General features: G+C 46.1%; 1 protein-coding gene across 1 annotated transcript in view; it reads left to right on the plus strand.

Annotated features, from left to right (window-relative positions):
• Positions 1-19,483, plus strand: part of BICDL1 (BICD family like cargo adaptor 1) — a gene marked incomplete at its 5' end in the record, with an annotated part of 49,136 nt that overhangs the window by 11,749 nt on the left and 17,904 nt on the right. The window lies entirely within an intron of this gene.

The raw sequence follows: 19,483 nt of genomic DNA on the forward strand, positions 1-19,483 counted from the left end.
CCCACCGTCCCCGGGGACCCCTTGCTGGTTGCTAGGTGACAGCACACCATGCTCCCAGCCGGTGATGTTGCTGTGGCAACCGGGTGTGAGTTCTCTGCTTGTAATGCCGTGACAGTCAGCAGACACGCAGGGAGACGCACTTGTGACGTCGAGGCAGGCGGGTGGGTGGCAGAGGCCCGTCTGCCACCCCCGTGAGCTCAGCTCACTGCCAGGATGCGTCCCCAGCATCCACCAATTCATCCCGCCCCCTGTTTCCTCCCCCGTTCACAGCCATTTTTCCCCAAAACCCACCCTGGAGATGTCCCAGCCCAAGGCAGCCTGTTATCCGCACCACCCACCATGAGCTTTTGAGCCTGCTGGGGGAAAGGTAAACGTTTTATTTTCTTGGTAAAAAGAACTCCCTGTGAGCGGGTCAGTCAGCCCACACAAAGGTGACTCTGCCAGGGCTTGCACAGGGCATCTCCCCCTCCCAGTCCGGCTTGGGGAGCACGGCGCAGCAGAAACGATTATCTGCCAGAGCCACTTAACCTCCGCGCTGCGTACGGCTCATCTTCCATCCCCCAAGGCTCGTGGTGCCTGGACGGAGCAGCCGAGACTGGCCCCGTGAGACATCCCCAGAGCCCACACCTCCTGCTGCCCACACCCTGGGCAGCACATCAGCACAGAACGAGCGTCTGGAGCGCTATCTAGGACGTAATACCGAAGCGTTCAGCACCTGGTAGGCAGCCATACACTGCTCTTCTCCGCACTTCAGCCGAGCCCAGCTTACAGCCCAGCTTTCACCTCGAGCAAGTGGTTCTGGAACAGATTTTGGGAGTTTCTGCGAGGCTTCTGCCCTGAGGCATTAACAGCACCACTAAGCCATGAACATCTGAAAGCAGGAATCCAATATGAAACTGAAGATGAACTTGTTCTGGGGTGAGAAGTAATCTGAATGAGTCCCTCCCCTCTTGCACTGCACTAAAAATTTTACATGGCTATTCTGTTTGGGTCCAAGTCTTTATGTTTATAGGAATTGTTTTATTATGCAGTAGCTCAGAGGTAGGAACACGTAGGCAGAAGAGATTTTTTCAAAATATTTCTGCTTATTCACACTTGCTGTAAACACTTCCTCCAGGAGATTCTAGAAAGTAGGACACAGAAGGTGTTTGCATCCAGCCACTGCATTACTAGCTAGAACCAGAGCTAAACATGATTGAAGGCTTTGCAAATATCTACATAAGAAAAACCCAATTAAAAGCATTTGATCTTTAAAGAGCCATTGCAGGTTATAAAGTTTGCACACCTTATAATGGAAGTCTTTAAATTCTTCTTTTTTTAAGTAGAATTGCTTTTTCTAAATGCAATTTTGTAGACAATAGCTCAAGAGGGACGTCTCTTCTACACTGAGGGTTTTTTTTGCCAGCTGTATTAGGTGCTCTGATTACCCATGAAATCTAGAGGCCCCTTGCAAAACAGCCTAGATCTTAATCAACATTTTGTTTAGAATGGCATTTAGCAAAACCCAGTTTATTTTGAGCACAGATACAGGATCAGCAAGACTCTCTTGCTGACTTCTACTGGCTGCTGCAACGCAATACAGAGCTGGCTTATGCTTGGCAGCACCACCCATGGGGGTGGGAAACGCCAGCGTGGACGGGAGCAGGCAGCTGCCTAGGGGTGAGTACAACAGGAACCAGCTGACAGATTGGGACCTAAATCGAGCGACCTGCATGACAGCGTGACGGGGGTAAAAGGTTGCCCATAAGGAGACCAAGAGAGCATTTCATTTGGAGGAGATGCAGGCTGGCCTCACAATTTCATCAGGTATCCTCCTACAGAGGCTCAGCTCTGTAGCTGCAGAGATTCGCACCAGATTTCCTTCACGGACAGGATCCCCCGCAGTGCCTGGGCAGGGGTGGACCACCCAGATCAGAAGTGTTGGGAACATTTCCATTAACTGGTCCCACCATCTCCTGACTATTCTTCCCTGGAAGGTTCTAATGTTGAAGCATGTAAAGAACAGTTTTAAAAGGAAGAATTACTTGGATAGCTTCAGCTGGGTTATGATTCTACCAAGATTAGCACAGTAATGCAGATGTGTAATAAATGCAGAGCTCTAACAGAACAGTTACGAGATCTGGGGATATATGCGTACCTAAAGCATCCAGCTCACTGGAATTTGCCATTTAAATACCATTTACTAGTTCCACTGTGTAGTTCATCTGACCTAAAAAAGAAAAATCTATTGTGTTTTGTCTTCACTGCTTCCCCCTTCCCTTTTATCCCTCGGTCTTTCTCGCCTCCCAGATACATCTCAAAAATCAGTTGAAGCTTAAGTTACCACCAGCCTCAGGCTGGTAGTTGTCTCTGCAGTTTTGTTCCTTAAGCTGATGTGAGACCACGGTATCCCTCAGTTCCCTTGGGGTTAGCTTGGCCTCCACTTTCAGTACACCAAGAGGGGAAAATTCAGCCTTGCGATTCCCTTGTTCTCTACATCCTTGGAAGTCTGTGCCTGAAACCACTTCCAGACTTGGCACAGTTTTGTAGTGACAGAGGTGCTCTTAGAAAGCTATTCCATTTGGCAACTATTTAGCATAAGTTGTTCATGTTTGTTTGTTGAACAAAGCACCACTGTATTTGGTTGCCTACAAGCTCAGATCAAGGAAAACGGATCTTCTGCAACTCAAGTATAGACCAGCAGCTCTGTTGCTCACGTCAGGGCCACGAGGCAGGTACAAACCTTAAGACTTGCTAGAGGAAAGGGTCTGTACTTACAGAAAAGATCCATAGTCCCACTAGCTTTTGCAGGTGAAGTGTTTCAGGACCAAGTGAACACCTGCAAGCTTTAAAGAGTTCTCCTTTGTTTCTTTATTTGGTTAGCAAGTGTTTTGCTTAGATTTCATTACAACACCAGAAAACTGAGGCACTGAGAGACTAGGCAATAATTGTCAGTGTAAGCCGACAAACAAGACCCTAGTAAAGGAAAAAATCTCCTTTCCACTTAGGGAGACTGCACAAGAGTGAGATTTTCTCTTGGTCTTACAGAATGGGGATGAACTGAGGGGGTTTTTGTTTAAAGTGTGGATTAGGAATGTAGTAAGCTATGTCCCATACCGAGAGTGTACCACCCCAGGAAAAAGCTAGTAGTCCACACGACTCCTTTACAGAGTTTAAGCTTTATTCTCCATATCTGTTACGTAAAGGACAATGCGTACAAGTTGCAGGATAAGAATTAGACTGGACATGAAGAAAAACATCCTAGCTGTAAGGTTAGCTGAGTAGGAGAACAGATGGCCCAGAGATTCTACAAGGTCTCCATCAAAGGAAGCTTTCGGGAAGTGGCCAAGTAGTCACCAGTCAGGCAGGGCTGGCCAATTTTTGCCTTGGCATGAGAAGACCTAAGCAAAGTTAAGTCTGAAAGAGGCCTTCTGAGGTTTCTCTCTCTTTTATGCAGGCAAGACTTTCAGTAACATCAGGTCAAGTCTTCCTGCTATTTATGAATATTGAAGGAAAGAGGCAGAGAAGCCTGAAGGGATACTCACAAGGAATAAGGGATCTCTAAGGCTTTGGAACAGACTTGCATTTTGACTCTACATGGGCATAAAGTAACTGGTGAGGGGTGGAAACAAATGTAAACAGGGGACTATTCAGAAGTAGGTTCCAACCTTTGCTTGGACATGAGCTCTTGAACAGCCTCAGATACTGGGGGAGTCAGGCTTTCCAGCAGATTTATGTTTAGATGAAGCCAAATGAGAAAGCCTGAAATGACCGTGTTTGTTCAAAACAGATTGTTTGTGGAGTTTAGCAGTATGATATTTGTCCAAATAACATCTATTGATTGGCTATTAAGTTGCACAGGGATTTGCTAACTCAAATTATTTCTGTAGTTTTTGCCTCTAATCCAGAGAGATTTATTTCCCTAGGCTTTACTGGGTGTTGTATTTCACTTTGTGCACAAATTCTTCCTAAATGTTGTGCTTCTTATACTCTATTTCCCTCTATACCTTAGCACAAGGGACCAGACATCTTAGTGAAGACTAACTAATAAATATTCAAAGCCTTAAGAGCTCAAGGCAAATGCTTATGAAATTGATGATTTCATTAATGCTACTGCCTCTTCCTGAGGCCTTTCTGTGCCTGAAGCGCTGGGCCACGGGCACAGGCCCTTACCCTGCAGAGCTGCAGGCAGTCTTGGGCTGCTTTATCAACCTCTGCTGCAGGAAACCACTACCCCCAGATCTGCTGAGCTACCCCATATTCATCCCAGCCAAGGCAAGACAGCCCAAAAAGCCACTATTCAACCTGCTCAGGCTCATCTGGCTTGTTTTCATGGTATGGAGGAATGAGCTGAGCCCAGAGGGAGAGGTGGAAAAAGATAATACACACTTGGGAACAGCGTTGGGTTTTTTTTCCTGCCAGATGCAATTGCATATCCCTGGTGCTTTTAAAGCTAAGTAAACACAGGCACCTCAAGATCTCCCAGGCAGCACCCTGCCTTCACACGGAACCCACGCTGGACACAGACCCCATAACAAGCAAATAGAGAATGGCACCGTTTAAGAGCAGGACTGGAGGCAGGCAGAAACATTGCTCACGGGCAATTTTCTTGGCTGGCTGGAATAGACAGGCCAAGCACCATTTTACTTTGAACGCCTCGAAGGGGAGGCAGGTGTCACTGCAGAAACCTCTACTGAGATTGTAGCCACCAATTTGTACAATCTAAAACAACTCCTCAAAACCCACCTACAGAGGATTAACAGGTTGATTTACTTCATTTAAGAGGCCTCCTCCATTCCAGGCATTATCCAACGCAGCAGCACAGAGCTGCTTACCAAGATTAACTCTGGCACCACGAGAGACAGCCCATCAGCTGCAGCCTGGCTCCCAGCAGCTCCTTCCTTTCAAAGAAGTCATTTGCATCAGGCTTTGAAAACTTGGGAAATTCCTTCTGTCTCCCCATCCTTCATAATCCTCCATCAAGAGAGAGTACCACAGACTAAGCAGCTCAAGTTGGGGGAGAGGGAAGGAGACCGCAGCCTTTCTCCCTTCCTTACAGGTCACTGCCTCACCTCAACACAGGAAGGGAAGCTTTGCCCAGTGTGGGACAGTTCCAGACCACACAGCTTTAGTGCCCCTGGTCCCAGATATGGGCCTCCTCCATCAGTCTCTGCCCCTTCTCATGGCCAGGGAGCACACTGCCAAGAAAATATTTTGCTATGTGCAACAGATGATGTAGAAGCCTTTCCAAGCATGAACTTGTTCAAATGAAGATATTAGCTCTCCTGCTTCTTTTAATCTCCCTAAGCAGAGCTGTAAGCCACCCCAGGTCAGGGAAAACGGACTAATCTGACCAAAATGCCTGTTCAGACTCACATACCGAGTAGCCCATGATGTTAACCCTTCCCACCGCTCAGGGAATGTGGCATAAGCAGCCAGAGCCAGCTGGCTGTGGTGCAACGGGGCTCACGCTGGGGACAGGGAAGGAGGAAACAGCTGGTTATGCTGGAAAGCCATTGCCAAAGCACACATCTATGCCTATATATATATACACACATATACCCCCCTCCACTCTTCCCTCACATCACTTGGCATACAAGACATTTGCGTGGGGCACCTGCTAGTATTTCAAGCACGTGAAGTGGACAGTTTTCATTAAGCCTGTGTCAGCACCACAGGCTGAAATGGCTTGTTTGTACGTACGCAGTCTGCTGATGCTGCAGAGTGCAGACAGATGGGCAGCCATCTCGCAACACCACAAAAGCTTTGTCTGCCCCTTTGCGCAACAGTGGATGAGGCCACCGTGGGTTAAGTTGGAAACATCAAGGCCAAGTTGCTGCTGCTTTAATATCACAGGGAAGTTTTTTGCTTGTGTACCAACAGTCTCCCATATTCACCACAGAAGAGGCAGTACTTCAAAGGCACTCAAATAATCACTTTTGGTGCATTCCACCAGCATCGTTAGGCAAATGTCCATAAATACCCTTCTCATATCTTGTCTCACTGAGATTATCCTTGTCTCCTTGGCAACCGTCAGATGATGTATAATGCTAGCAGGGATTAGCCCCAATGAGCCTTACAACCCTCGTGTAAATTCCTACTCTATGAAGAGACCTGGTCAAACACTCTTCTTTCCTGGTAATGTTAAATGTTTCCATAAACAATATTAAATCCAGGAACCTTTCAGTAAACCTGAGTAAGGATGAACACTAATATGGAGCTTTTTAAGTGGTACCATTTGTCTTGTCCTCCAAACAAATAAGTTTGAGACATGTGGATATAGGTGGCATTTCACAACTTGACAAGTAAAGCTGTATTTTGAATCAGTATTTAAGAGAAGGCTTGTGCTGAAAACTTGGGCTCTAATATCTTTATCTCCTTTGTCCCTTGGTGCTAGTGGGGATCACGCTGGGAAATTCCAAATCCCCGCAAGAGCTTAACAAACTCATGCTACACTTTAACCTATTAATTTCTGAAAACTAGCCTGGATTCAGGTCAACGCTTGAAATCCATGCGCATACTCTGTCTGACACCCGTTGTACCGAGACTTTCTGGCTCTGAGCAAGCAGCTATGGGCTGCACCCTCACGCCCCACTCCTCCCCGCTGCTCAAGCAGACATGACCAAAGCATCAAGTCAAGGAGGTACAGCCCCAACACCACAAGCTTTCTGCAAGTGGAGCATTTCTCTGCTCCACACCATGTTTGGGCCTGGTGAAGAAGTTTTTTGTAGCCCATTGGTAGCCCATTTGGCCTGCCTGGGGATGCAGAGCAGGCTTTTGCCACGCGTGGTACTAACGTCACACAGATGAGACCTGTCCCCATGTAGGAAAAGCAGAGCGTGCCAGCGCAGCGAGCCGCGCAGCACTACACTGCACATAAGCGTTAAGGGTTGGAGTATCTAAGTGATAACAAACAGCCTGTGGTGCACAAGTGACACAGTTAAACTATTTGTTCCTTCTTCAGTCCATTTAAGTCTTTATAATGTCCCAGCTTGGGGAGATCTGCTCTAATTCAACAGAACAAAGGAAAAGGAGGCTAAAAGAAGCAGGAACACCAAAACCAGACACACTACAGCAGAAATAAAAGTATTTCTGTAATTAAGCAAATAAATCTCTGGCACAGCATTGTGTCTATATACAAATTCAACAATGTGCCATGGCTGGTATCTATTAGACTAATAACTAGAGAGAGCTGAGAGAGGAGGGGGAAAAGGTTGCCAAATTGTTCCAGGAGGTAGGTCACAAAACAGCCAAGCCGAGGGGTGATGGGGAAGCCAGTGTAGGCAGAAGAAAATGCAAGTCTTGGCACAAGCTGGTTAGCAATGTTGCAACATGATTTCTTTGCATGCTTCTGTGGACCTCTTTGCTCCCCAGCCATCTGCCAACTCCAGCACACACCTCATGACATGCCAGACAGGTCAGCGGCTTAAGGCAGGTGACTTTTAGCACAGATAGGATAAAAGTCTTCCTAACGAACTCACATGCCTATGTACTGGCAGAAGTTTTAAACGACACCATTTTAGACAGTCCTGCACACAGCAAGCACTCCATAGATTTAGTATTGCTACCACAGGCTTGTGCACATAGAGAAATTCAGCTACAGCAGCAGGAGGAATAAAAACTGCTGGGAGCTGAATACTATGATCTCCTCTGTCACTGATCACATTATTCTTGCTTTCGGGCAGCAAGAGGAAGGGAAAGTTAATCACTCATATGCAGCGATGCTAGGGAAGATCCCAGTTTAAAATCCTACTGTAGTAGCCTAAGAACTGGAGCAGCAGATCAGCCCGTGCTCAAGTGCAGGATAATCCACACACACTCGTGCGAGGCAGCCCTCTCTGCTGAAGATAAAGTGATAAAAGAGCATAACTAGAAAACAATGAAAGCTGCCGCAGTTAAAGTATGAGCACACTCGAACAGGGCTTTCAACATGAAGCGCACTCCAACAACCCAGTAACTTGTCAGGGAGACTTTGAAGCTGAAGAACAGCCGCTGCCACACCACTTTCGTGGTGTTTTACTTGGTGTACTTTAGCTGGTCTCCTGTTACCTAGGAAAGCACATACGCAGGGTACATGACACTCATCAGTGCTGACATTTGCTTAAAAGCTCCAGAGCCAAAACCAACAGCATTTTCCCCACCCTTTCCCCTAAAGGGCACCCATAGGCCTTTACACACTCCACCTCTCCAAGACAAATTACTGAGGGTGAAATGGGGAATTTCAGTGAAGGAAGGAAGCACGCTCTTCTTTCTCTGGCCGTGACAGCTGTATCAAGGATACTACTTCTTTCCAGACAAAGCCTCAGCCATCAAACCTTCAGCCACCAGGGAAAAAGCATCTTTTCTCAGCATCAGACACACAGGACAGGCTGCTGATTGGCACAGCATCTGTCAGTACAATGTTTCCCAATCTAAGATCTCATGCAGTGCTTACAGGTCGCCACACTCCAGGGTTGGCTTGCAGGCAGCCTCATGGCTTGGTTGCCCAGAAACCTGGGCTGCAGATCACCCCCAGTCCCCATGTCTGCCTGGCACCCGCTCCGCTGCATGCCCCAGCCCAGGCTCCCCGCAAGCTTGCTGCGTCTGCATGGGTCAGCTGTCAGCTGCAGCCTCAGTGCCAAGAAGACACAGCTTGAATGATTCTTATCACTAAGCAGCATCTCAGACTGCAGGGGAAAGGGCTTTCGATCCAATGATGCCTGAGCCTACGTTTGCAAAACCTTGGCTATAGGTGCAAGCCCAACTATAGCACGTGTGCGCCAAATTTGCTGCCCACAGCCAAGCACAGAGCCTTTGCAATGCTTTCAGTGGACTCTGGTTCACATGCCATTACTCTAACACAGCTGTTGGGACATTGCTACGACAGGTTTTTGGTTTTTTCTTCTGACAACACTCCACCTCTCCTCTATCAGAAAAATAACTGAATAAATGAAGGTTTTGTGACTGAGGTGGTTTGCCCCATACAGTACCATCCATGCGTTACCTTAAGTGACATTCACAGATGCACCAAAGCCTGAAACTCATACAGAGAGGGGCTCTTTCCAGTCCCTGATAACGCGTTCCCCTGCATGTGCATGATTTGGCAGAGCATAGTATATTTTATACACCATCCTACAGTATGTGCTGCACCCACCTTGTTTTTCAGCTAAGTTTGCTGTCCACATCTACTTGCTTTATTTTTTATTTTCAAGCACAGCGTTTTGTAGAACTTAAAGTACCAAAATGCCAGTGAGTTTGCCAAAAGCTGTTATTTAAATAAATTCATGCAAGAACTTTTTAAAAGCTAGATTGTAGGAGGACAAGGCTCCAAGGAGAGATCCACATTCTTGTTTCTGGACCCTCCCATCATCCAGAGACTCTGGCCACAGCAACACCAATGCATAAGGAGATCTGTCCCTGGCCAGAAGTGCTCAGCAGCTTCCCAAAAGCTGGGATACAGGTGTTGTTGAGAAAATTTACCCTCAACTTTGAATACACCTGCTGTGGCTTAATTTAGCAGCTCTGGTTCATGCTAGAAATTATTATTTCATATTTGCCACTACATATTGCTATCGAGGTGCAGACTGCTCTGCAGGCCAGGCCCCTGCCCTGAGGATCTACAACTTAAAGACCTAATCCGCTTCGTGCTTACATCTGTGGCACTGCACAAAAAGGTAAACAACTACTTCTGTGTTCAAGCATCTGCTGCACTGAGTCATAAGCTGAACCTTAGTGGGAACAGAGCAAAGCTGGGCTGAGAGGAGACAAGCGTTCGTGTACTTACTACATACGGTAATGTACAAAGTATAGATCTGTATTCGACTTCAGCAGATCAGAGTGCTCAGATGTTATTACTAACACATTGTAATTATCTTTTGTCAGCAATCACCAAGAGCAAGGTCTGCCTTGTGCTCAAAGTCTGCTCCAAAGACCTTATGCTCTAAACAGATCTTTTCATGCTGCCAACAAGGGAGAACAATTCAGGAATAGCTGGAGGCTGTGGAAGTACGGGAAGAAATATTGCTAAGTTAAATGGTACCTCTAGCAGCTTTTTGTCTGCAGCTATCCAGCACAGTTCTGTTGTGTTTAGAATGACAGATCACATACTAGCTGACCAAGAAATATTTTTAAGTAAAATGTTACCAAACAGCTCCAGAACAAGCCTTCAAGAAAGTAGATTTGGACCTTTTTATTTAAGCATAGCAATTGCAACGTGCTGCCATGTGTTTGTTCCCCCCCCAAACTTTGTGACGTACTTGCTCCTTTTTATGGCACTCACCTTTCATTTATGACCTTACTGCACCTATCAGTGCTAAAAACATTTAGTGAAGAGAAAGCTTTAATGGAATAGTTTGAAGCTGTAGCTCCCATCCTGGCCAATATTCACTACAGTGTTTGGGTTTCCTTACTTTTCTACAGAAAGCAGCCACAAGTTCTACTGCATCGGCTGTGAGAAATAAGCCTTCTGCACAGAACATCTTCTGTCTTGCTTTAATCAAGCCAAACTCAAAAAAAACCCCCAACTTCTTAGCTCTTCCTCCTCTGGGTTTTGAAATAAATTTATCAAGTTGTGAAAGAAATAAGCAAACACCTCAGTACTGTTTTTAAGAAGCAGCCTGATGGAAGTTATTGCAAGTCAGACTTGGCAGGGATTTAAAAGCTAATAAACACCTCCCAGGTCAATCTACCATAAAGCTTAAATATACATCTACATTTTAGAAAATGTTTTCTCTCTTCCTGTCTGAAGGCTTCCTGAGAGAGTTTAATATATTTTAAGCCAACTCCTTGAATTTTGCCCCATCTTTTTTGGCATCCACTTATTTCACATGTATGGGAAGGGACACCGGTATTTTCGTGCACTCAGACGTGTTTGTAAATGCAAGTTTGAGCATCAGGTCTACATACACTGGAAAGCTTTTGGTTTGTATATTACTACTAAATCCTAAAAGAGTATATTCTGAGCTTAACAGGGTGTATAGATGAAGATTTCAAGAGCAGGCAGAGCTGCTAGACTACCATCACATATTCGATATCCCCAAAAGAACTCAGTTCATTTTCTCTGAAATAAAGGAGATAGAGTGCTTAAAGCCAGAGTAAGAGACTGCAAGAAGCTTAATTATTGTGTCTTGCTTCCAGACACAGACATTTGAGTTTGAACACCTCCAGGTTTAAAGTCTTAGACTAAAACAATTTCATAAAAAAATAAATTCAAGAATGGAGATTGGCTGTCCTGACTTCTGACTGCCAGGGGAAGACAGCAAAGCCGCTCAGAGCAGGAGGGTATGTTACATTTCTCTTTGCCTCCACCATCATAAGCTTCTGCTGCTTTTTTCAGAAGGTTTTAGTAACTATGTTAAGTCTTCATGTTTCCAGTTCAGCTATTTCCAAACTAGTCAGCCGTTTTGTATTTCATTAGGCTATCATCTGACCCACACTTAGGGCTCACTAGAAATGTACTGCAAGAAATACTTTTCATCCTTTAGCTCAAGTAAAGAAGTCGGACCAAACTCAAAAAATCTGGATTAAAAACCCACATCAAAGGTAACTTGGCCAAAATGCTCTATCAAGATAAAATATGCCTTTTGTCAGAGAAAAATAACTTTCTCATGGAAATTAATCATTAGAAATGCATTAGAAGTTATCTAGGAGAGCAGATGACTGAACTTACAGATGCAAAACACAGACCATCCAGCTTTCAAACTGTACCGGTTCCCTCTGCTAGGCCAAGGCAAAACTTCAGAAACTGCAGTCTGACACACAGGCGGGGGGGACAACGCCAGACTTTTTAACCTGCAGGTCCCAGACCCCCGGCAACACACCGGGCCCAAGCTGTGCTCCACTGAAATCGATGCGGTGGTTCCTCTCAGCTCCACTTTAGCATCACCAGACTGGATTAGTTAAGCCATAAGCCTTTCTGCTTCCGTTTACAGATAGGTAACTAAAGTGCAGAGGAACAAATGCTTCATTCAAGGTCATGTACAGTATCTACACAGAACTAGAAGAGCCTGCTAGTGTTACACTTCTTTACCCCATTCCTTCTCACCAAGAGCCAAGCTGCTGCCCGCAAGCCACGCAGCCTCCATTCAGAGCCCAACAACAGACGCCAGCCCTGGGAGCCACTGCGCAAGGCTGTCTCATCTCCCACATTTCTTCTGCCAGCAGAATTTGCATACGGAGAGCAAGAGCCACTACTTAGCAGTGCGTGTCCTCCAGGCACACTTTGTCCTCTGAGTTATCTCCAGTGCTAATTTATTGCAGCATTGAAAGCAACGGGCCTCCGGCTGTCCCTCCCACAGGAAGCAGGCTGACTCATTTTTCCACACACTGTATTTTCCTCTCCACAAGAGCCAAATGCTTAGGTCAAGAATAAACCACAAAAAAGGGAGGCTCGTGTTTAAGCACCTCCTAAAACACGTGCACAACCCACATCCACTTGTGAAGCTACTTCTTTCATTCAAACAATGAACTTAGAGACATCGCACCCAGCTAGAGTTGCGCCCATATGGCACACCACTGCCTTTGCTTCTGCTCTAAACAGCAGTTCCTAATCCTATAAGATGATTTAGCCTAAGCTAATGGCTTTTGGCCTCAGCCAAACAGTTACCTGAGCACTTACTGAAAAACAAGATGAAGACCACCATTTTGCATTCATTCCCCTAAGCTCTTTGCCAAAGCATTCAGGTGTTTGCCTTGCAAACTGGTTCTCACATATCAGCTAGCCTTATAGGAAGGAAAAAGAAGAACAATTACATTGCCAGGAAAACCCTGACTATCTCCTCTTTCATGCTTTGCTTAGCGATGCAGCAAAAGTTCACTATGAAAAGGATTTTTCAAGGACACTTGGAAAGACAAAAGTAGCAGTACCTTAATGCATCTGAGTAGTAACAGCAGTTATCTTCAGCAGCACTTCCAGCCCTCCAGCCACAAGAGACATGGGACCAGTCAGCCAACGCAAGCACTTCACCCCCCAAAACAGGCAATCCAGCTTCAGGCCGAGCAGGTTCAGGCTTTGTGGAGGTTTCCACCAAGGAGCTAAACATCTCCACTCTAACAACACTTCTCCACCTCAGTGGGCAGGTGCAAGCCCAGCCCCACCCAGAAAAAACCCCAGCTGCTCCCTGTTCTCTCTTATAGCCAGCTCCCCCCTGGCCTCTGCCTCTCAGGTGTGAGGCATCTGAGCTGATGTGGCATTAACTCATTGCCATCCACAAGAGCCCACTGCAGGACTGGGGTGTGTGGAGAGGAAACTACTCACGTTCTTGGTTTGTTTTATTTTAAAACTCAGGTAAATAGGAGTGAGGTCAAAGGACATGCTAAGCATTGCCTACCTGTCCTGCAGAAGGGAAAGGGGAACAGATCTGCAGCAAAGAATTCTCACTTTTACGCAAGCCATAAAGTATCGTATTTCCAAAATATCACGACTGTGGAAGTAGTGCAGATCTTAGCAGAAGATGCCACTGCTGTCCTTTTGTCTCACAGAATCCTCTCAGACTAGGTTTCATGCTACAGCCATGAGGCTTTTCCCATCAGTAACGTGTCCCGAGCCTGATGCTTATAAAAGAGTAATTTCAGTGCCTCTTCTCTATTACTCAGACTCCTTGCTTTGGCAATTAAGGATCCTCATCTTTCAGATCTCTGATTCCCTTTTTTCTTGACAGATCCATTTTGTGCTAAATAAATGCTCATTTGTTTCCTCTTTTGTCCACCTGCTCTGTTGTCAATATAGGACTCCCCAACCAATCTAGCTGGCCTGTGCTCGACGTCAGCCTGCTTCCCACTGAAGGGAAGGCTCACCAGCCTGCACGGCTGTAACAAAGGAGGTCAGGCAGTGTGCCACAAAATCAACCCGTGCTGTCTAAGCAGATATGGATTTATTGGATCCCCTGAACGAGAAGAGAGAAGGGATAACCAGGAGGAGACCTGCAGGGGTTTAAAGACCGTTGCAGGTAGCTGAGTGTGAAGGTGTGTGGTAGAAAGGCACCAAATGCCAGATACGAAGTAATTTGCCCGAATTGCACTGCAAAAGGTGACAGAGAGACAGTGTGCCACATCCCGCTCACAATTTCACATAGATGTCTGACTTCAGTGCCAGGCCCCGGGGAGGACAGCTCAGGCTGGATGCTGCATGTCCCCACCATGGCCGCCTCGCAGACCTCACCGAAACGAAGCAGCAGGCAGCTGGGGGGCAAAAGCAAGAAGAACATTAGGGAGGGGGCTGACGGGTGCTATGGCAGGTGGCAGAGGTGGTTCCTGAGCAGAAAGAAACCTGTGTTAGGAAGTAAATCTTACCTGCAAGAGCTGAGCAGATACACTCACTCTGGCTACTGGTATTTAATCCACCTGCCAGTCTGCTTATAGCTACGGGATATATAATAGGTATCTATTACATAGCACTATCCTAGCACTGTTACAGTCTAAAAAATCCATTTTTTCTAAAATTATCCCATGGGATCAATGTTAATGGTCTCTGTTGGATGTTTACAACCAAAATATTTGGGAAGTGTTGCGGGCTTCCTGAATGCTCATTTTTCCACACAACTTCTCCAGGCAGTGACAGCTCTCACACCAGGACCAAGCTGCTACGTACTTTGTGTAATTAAATTTCCTCATACCTGGGCGGTAGCAGAGCGAGGGATGAGGCAAGGAGAGGAGGATTCAGCCCTGCCACATCATTTGGCAGAGATGGGGACGATGCTGGCCCCGGCCATGACACACAACGCTCCCCAGCTCCAATGTCCTGCGCCGCACTGGGGAGCTGTGGGAAGAGGTCCTCCGGAGAAGGCTTACCCAGGTCCTCCTCCTCCTCCTCCTTCACCCTGGGTGCTCACGGGCCTGTTTCTCACACTTTTTACCTCACTCGTCACTGTCACGCAGTGTTTTGTCCTTTCTTAAGTGCATTTTTCCGGAGGCACCGCTGGCGCCGCTGACAGGCTCAGCTCTGCCCGGCAGTGGGGCTGTTGGGCAACCGGCTGGAACCGGCTGTGGCTGGCGTGGGGCAGCGCCCGCCTCTCCTCACAGAGGTCCCGGCAGCCCCGCTGCCAGCGCCTGGGCACCGAGACCGAAAGATTCCACCCCTCACCTCGGTGAAACACCTATTTAAGAATTGTCATTAAAATATAAGCTCGTCGCACGCCCTTCGCAAACTTCACTGATGACATCAACCACCAAAAACCAAAAATCTTCTCGCACCAAAATCGAAGTGGCGTCGTCACAACACCGCAAGGGGAGGCAATATGCACACTCAGCACGGCTCCACCCCTCGTCCCTTCACAATTTACAACAAAAAAATCCCCACTATTAATCCAGTCCCTGGCGACGACCAGTCCGAGCTTTGCCTGTTACATCTCCCAGTCACTGTTTTTACTTCAAATTCCTCTGGATTTGTGTAAGTGATCTCCCTGTCTTTATCTCAAACCATGAGCTTTTTCATCTTATTTTCTCCCCCGTCTTGTTGAGGAGGGGGGGTGAGAGAGCGGCTGGGTGGGCATCTGGCCAACCCACCACGGTGCCATTGCTCTTCTCCACACGTGCGGCAGCGTTGCCGTAACGGGGCTGAGGGTGCCGCGACGCAAGGGCCGTCCATCAGGGAATCCCTCCTCTCTGCACATAAATCAGCAAATGCAAACTGAAGCCCTCAAAAGGCGACGAACGGCAAGCGCCGTTATTATGTAAGCACTTTCCTGGATAGACTAATTCTTCGAATAACAATTTAAAGTTGACCTGAATTAAAAGCTTTGGTAAAAATCTCTCAAAGATTCCCAAACTGGGCAACCTCCAGGTATAAAAAAATAGAGATGGTTGCTTATGGTGCCAGCGTGCCAAGGGCTGGAAAATAGCCATGGCCTCGCCGTTTTCTTGGCGTGGCTTGGCTCGCCCAGAAAACCAGGCTTCCCGCCACGGCCGGTGGGCAGCGGGGGGCCGGGGTGCTGGCTGCGGTGGCGAGGCAGCAATCCCAATCCTCTGGGGCTTCCCTCGGCAGCCAGATTCATGTATTTTTTTCGTTATTATTCTAAAGCAAGATGTTTGTTGTTTCCTCCTTTGCTTGCATTCTAGTAGCCAAATATATTTTCCTCCCAGAGAAGAGCTGGGAATCCTGGAACCTGAAGCCAGGGGAGGCAGCGATTAGTGGTTTGAAGCGTTAATGGTACCACAGTGGGAACGGGGAGTCCCTTGAACTCAGCTATTAGCAAATTAATAAAAGGGGTAATGCTCTCCTGAGTGTTACAAATTTAGCACTAATTAGGACTTCTCTTTCTTAGCTATTTTAGGCAAGAAAATCTTCAATATCCTTTGTTAAATTTGAATCATCTTGTTTGTAGAAGTAAATCATACGGAAACACTCGTTTCTTCACCCAGCTACAGTCTATTAAACTTTTTCCATTCTCCTTTTCTTTCTGACATGACTTATAGCTGGATATTTTGGATGCAGTTAGTTTTATTTAGCAAATCTTCCCCCAAAAGAGGGTTTTCTTTGAATGAGACTAAGCTACAGGCCATTCATTTCTCACAGTCCATTCCAAACATTTCAAAGATCCCCTCTTCACAGGAGTGTCAGTGCTCCAATTTATTTACATTCATTTAATTTATTTATTGCTTATACATTCCAGATGTTAAACCTCACAGAGTTATTGTAACTGGTAAGCCATATTTTTCTGCCAAATATCTACACAGGTTTGTGTATTTTAGCACTTCTGAATTAATCACGAGAGAAACTTAATCAGGTTTGCAATGAAAAAAAGCCCTGACATAGAGCAGAGGCCAGAACGTCCTCCTGCTCTTCCTTTCTTCTTGCACTGCCCAAAACTCATCTAAACCTTGCCTGAAGTCCAGAAAACAAATCTCACAGTTGATTGAATACATCTAATTGTGAATTGATGTCTATGCTTTTGCAGATATGTTTCAAACTCTGCCTGCTGGCTGTGTTGGCTAATTTGCCTATACCCAGGAAATTAATTCTTTCTTAACTACAGAGCAAAGCTATGATGATGGGCGATATATGTCTGCCTTTTTGGAAAGAATATTACTTCTCTCTAGCAAAATCAATGCATCACTAAATGATTGACGTAACCACAAAAGGTTTTAGCTTTTAATGTTTGGGAAGACACTGATGGGGAAGAAAAGCCCTACAGTTTGCATAATGAGAGTAGAGCCAGGCTGGCTGAGGCAGAAGAAACTCACTTCAATTCAACAAAAGCCACAGCTTATTTGAGCAATAAAGGGAAAATGTAGATAGCAGGTGACATCTTCCGATGACACTAAGTAAAAGAGCGCATTAGAAGTAATCAGTAGTGAGCTCATGGTTTAAAACACACATGGGCACGTGTACAGCAGTGTGGAGAACCCTGGTAGATGCCGTATGAAAATACGCCATAAAGCCTGGCAAATACTGGACACTGTCAAGGTGGCTTTGCGTAAAATAATGCCAATTTATGTTAAAGTTTAGACTTTATAATCAATTAGAAAAGGTAGTTTGGCAGCAGTATTAACCACCTCTGAAACAAATATAGCATGACAAGAGGATTTCCACGACCAGCGCTCAGCTCAGAAGACTTTGTTTCATGTCTATGAAAAATCAAATCTTTGCAAAGGTGAGACTAAACGTATCAGCCATTTCCCTGTCTAGAGGAACTGGATGAAGACTTTTCCTCCTTCTCCTGTGGAGGGAAACACGATACAGTCATTGCTGTTTACTTCTGTTAAACGTCTGGTCGCAGAGAGTATTCTGCACTGTATGAGGCTAAAGAAAGTATTATTTTTACTCTGCTGCATGAGATGATAGGATGTGAATGGTGTACGCTGAGGTGACGCTGTAACAGTCTGTCTGCTCTAGGGCCCTAAATGCTAACAATAAGTGAATCCTTTCTTCCCTCCCCGTGGGCTATAACTGCAGGAATAAGATGTGTAAGCCTGTAGGTTGAGCAGCAAGCAGATAAATTCCAGATGATGATTTAAAGCTGGTGAATACCAACCTTGCAGTCCTGCAGGCAGTCTAGTACCGGAAAGGACCTTTGAGGTCAATTCATTTCCCTTCTGTCATAGGCAGCCCTCTGAAAGAAACTGCATGATAAAGTGATCCAGCTCCATCACAAAATTAATTTTTGCCACCGTTTCTCCTACTGTAACGGTGCAGGAGGAGGAAGCCTACTGCAGCTCCTTGGAAATGTAGAAATCTTCCTATTCCCAGCCTTAATATACTCTTATCCAGTTTATTCACATCATTTTTTCTGCCAAAATTATGCTTCTGCTTAAATAGCACTTCTCCCTTCTGTGTACTTATCCGTGATGTATTTATAGGGAGGCCTCTCTCAGCATTCATTGCCTGAGATAAAACAAGCCATCCTTTATTTAGTCTCCTTTCATCTAACAGACTTTCCACGATCTGGATCACCCTTGCAGCCTATCCCTCCACTTGCTCCAATATGAGCATGGGGACCAGAACCAGCAACAGCAGCTATATATTGTCTTACCAGGGATTTTTACAATGCCATTAACACTCCCTTGTTTCTTACTGCTATAGTGTACATTTACACTGTCTGTACATAGAATTGTTCTAGCATGTAAATTATGTTATACAGCTAACCATCAAATGGTGGTGTGTCATCTCATCTGGTACCACTGGTGCTCCTTGGGAGTGTGGTCAGCATCTTGCAGGCAAAATCCTTCGGTGCTTTTCATCCGGTGCTTTTTCATCCTTGATAGATCCCGCAGAGTGTTTCAGCATGAAGACGTTTCAGCCGTCTTTACAAAAGCAAGTGAATCATTCAAAAAAAGCACAATCCATCCATCTTCTTTAGTGTCACCAATTAATAGCTGCTCAGGATGCTTTGAAATCTATAGCTGCTTAAGGGAAGAAAAATAACCAACCCCTTCCTATAGTGCTGTGATATCATATTTTGTGTACTCTGCCTGTGCAGGGAAGCCTTATTAAATAAATGAGGTGAGGGTGATATGCAGAGGCCTCTGATGTGAGGCTTTAAAGAAGGGGAAAAGACGAGTTATGCTAAGCCAGGATAAGAAGAGAACGAAAAACCAATTGGTACACAAGATTATTTCTTATTGCTGGAAACCATTTCTCTTTCCAGAAGCCAGTGGTCAGAGCCTGGCTGATTTTAGTGGCCACGCTTCTGTCCTCTGCTGCCCCTGCAAGCAAGCAGTGTTGGGGGCAACCACAGTTTCCTCCACTTGATGGAGCTGGAACAGCCTTTTACCTCTTGCTTCTGATCTGGATTATTTTGCTGCAGACTGTGCAAAATAAGGGACCATTTTTAAAAGGGGGTAGTGTTGCCTTTGCGGGCAGCTCAGGCTGGGTCTGTGTGTTCATTCCTCAGGTCACAAGCTGCTAGAGCAAAGTCATTGCACCCTTTGGTGGAGCTGCTGCCTCGGGCTCCCTGTCAGCCAGAGCACCCTGGGTCAAATCCTGACCCACGTTTGCCAGACGTAAGGATGCACTCCCAAACCCGCCCACAGCTGCTGACCCCAGTGCAGGTTTTCTCCTCTTGCCCCATCCCTCCATCCCATCTCACCT

The sequence above is a fragment of the Platalea leucorodia genome (genome assembly GCF_965183815.1).
Source record: "Platalea leucorodia genome assembly, chromosome: 12".
NCBI classification, from domain to species: domain Eukaryota; kingdom Metazoa; phylum Chordata; class Aves; order Pelecaniformes; family Threskiornithidae; genus Platalea; species Platalea leucorodia.